Raw genomic sequence first — 2,830 nt, forward strand, 5'->3', positions numbered from 1 at the left:
CCAATAAATATATAAAAGTATAAAAAAATTACTCATTTTTATCACTAATGACCATCTTTTAGAATTTACCTTTATTCGTAACCATGACGTGTATCCATAACATGGTAGGGGAGAAACTGATTTACATCAGCACTTAGCCTATCGTATTGTAAAGTGAAATTGTTAGTCACTCAGTTTTGCCTGCCTGATTCTTTGTGACCCCATAGACTGTATGTAGCCCATCAGGCTCCTCTGTCCATGGGATTCTCCAGGCAAGAATACTCGAGTGGGTTTCCATTGTCTTTTCCAGGAGATCTTCCCGACACAGGGATCCAACCTGTGTCTTGTGTTTCCTGCATCATCAGGTGGATTCTTTACCACTGCATCCCCTGGAAAGGCCTTCTCTAGTCAATACTTAAATAAAAAAGGAAAAATGTGCATGTTTCTTTCCCATGCTACAAGATTTTATTTCTTTTCATTTTTAAATCTACACTCTAGTCTTAAGTCCTTGGAACTTTTCACATTTAAAGATCCAAATTAGAAGTTAAAGAAATTAATGATTAATTCACTTAGAAATTAAAGATTAATTAACTTAGCTTTACATAAACACAATTTGGTATTCCAAAATCATCTTTTTTTTTCTTTAGGTAATTAAGCAAAAGACTGTAAATTTTAAAACAAATAATCAAGTTGACTGTCACTGCTATACTTGACCAAATAATTGCTGCCACCTCACTTAGCAGAATTTGCCCAGAGTCTTTCAAAACCCCAGGCCGTTACAAAATTAGCTTTAGGAGTAAAACCATTAATAATAAGAAGAACACAGGAGCAGAAGGAGCCCTATACTTTAGGGAAATTTCAGTGTACTCACAATGACCTCTTCATTTCTTCTCTTTGCCTTTCAGTGAGTTTATGGAAGTTAATATTTCATAAAACTAATTCCAACAGTGATCTTGAGACACCAAAAGAATAAAGAGTAACTGTTAAGATGAGGATATGGATAGAGTTAGGTATTGTTAGCCTTCGCAGTAAAATCATAATGATAATGATTGTCACAATAGTAACAATACATTTATTAAGCGCTGCAGGAATGTTACATGAATTGTCACATTTAATCGTTACAGTAACATTGCTGTTTCCTCCCTATCTGGAGGAAAGGGAGGGTGAAAAATACTTTCCAATTTATATAAAATCAAAGACAACATGATCTCCTCTCAACTGTAAAGGAAGAAATTTTTTATAATACTAAATATTTATTAATTACCACAAACTATTACATGTCTTGCATGCATGCTAAGTCACTTCAGAAATGTCCGACTCAGGAATCAGGGATGGAACCTGTGACCCCTGCATTGGCAGGTGGATTCTTATCCACTGTGCCACTAGGGCCACTAAGTCCCTTCCACTTTAACTGTGATGTTTCAATTCAGTCTTGAAGAAATTCCTGTATCAATATATAAAAGGAAGTCATAAGTACACCCAAGTAAAGAACATTAATTTTAATTATTTGATTCTCTGTAAACAAGAGCAAACACCATGTGATAAAATGTTTATTATTAGAGGGGGTAAAGTTAGGCACACTGATAAACTATATGGTAGCCATTTCTTAAGGCATAGTTATCATCAATTCTGAATTAAGAATTGGTAAATCTTAATTCAGAATTAAGATTAAATTCTGAATTAAACTGACTCTTAATTCTTAATTAATCTAGAAAAGTAAGTGATTCCTTTTATATGAAATAATTACCTGAAAAGTATTTGTCTAAGGTAGTGTGAATTCTGTATGTTTCTTTGATGGCTGAGAATGCAAGAAGAAAGATTAGAAAAAGCAACAGACTGAATCCCACTGAATGAGTCAGAAGAGTGAGCAATGTGTAAAAATAAAAAGGACAAGAGTGTGACTTCCCTGAAGGTTCAGTTGTTAAGACTCCATGCTTCCAATGCAGGGGGCGTAGGTTCAATCCCTGGTCAGAGAACTAAGATCCTACATGTCACATGGTGCAGCCAAAAAAAAAAAAGGGACAAGGGTGACGAGGGGAATACCAAAGTCCTGCCAACATCATTCCATGGCCTCAGTCCACATGATCACCACCTCTGGTTAGTCACCAATTTTAAGGTAACTCTCCATCCATGATAGCCATTGCTCTGACTTGGCTAGCTGGTGGTATGTCACAATAGAGCTTCTAAACCAGGACAGCAGAAGCTTGGGATGTCCCAACAGGTGATCCAAGATAGCTCTGCCCAATTAACATAAATCTTAATGAGAGAGAAGATGAGTTGGTGCAGACATGATTGTAGCAGTAGATCTTATCTAAACAGCCAGCCTGAAAAGGAAAGTTAAGATTAAAATAAAATTCAAGATATATATAAGATGTGATGTCCAATTTGTGAGGAGTCCTCTATGAAGTTTTGGTTAGAAGAAAGATTTCCATTGATAGAAAAAAATGTTAGGTTGAGGAGCACCAGAACTCTAAAGTCAGAAAGCTTAACAAAATTGTGATTTTTATAGAAGGAACATTTTATTATAAAATCAAGAAATTCCATTTGAGTCAGTTCTAGTGAGGTAGATGAACCTTGAGCCTGATATACAGAGTGAAATAAGTCAGAAAGAGAAAAACAAACATCATATTTCAATGCATAGGTATGGAATCTAGAAAAATGGTACTGAGGGAACCTATTTGCAGGGCAGGAATAGAAGTGCAGACAGAGAACAGATTTGGACACAGTTGGGGAAGGAGAAGATAGGACGAATCAGGTGAGTAGCAATGAGACATATACATTACTATATGTAAATTATTAATAGATAGCTAACAGGAAGGTGCTGTGTAGAATAGGGAGCTCAACGTGGTAC

At 35.8% G+C, this 2,830-nt stretch overlaps 1 protein-coding gene across 1 annotated transcript in view; it reads right to left on the reverse strand.

The window, feature by feature from the left end:
* The window catches only part of LOC104988388 (kynurenine--oxoglutarate transaminase 3-like), a 22,896-nt gene that overhangs the window by 1,381 nt on the left and 18,685 nt on the right, over positions 1-2,830 (reverse strand). The gene's annotated exons all lie outside the window — the stretch shown is intronic.

This window comes from Bison bison, unplaced genomic scaffold (genome assembly GCF_000754665.1).
Source record: "Bison bison bison isolate TAMUID 2011002044 unplaced genomic scaffold, Bison_UMD1.0 scf7180017864132, whole genome shotgun sequence".
NCBI lineage: Eukaryota > Metazoa > Chordata > Mammalia > Artiodactyla > Bovidae > Bison > Bison bison.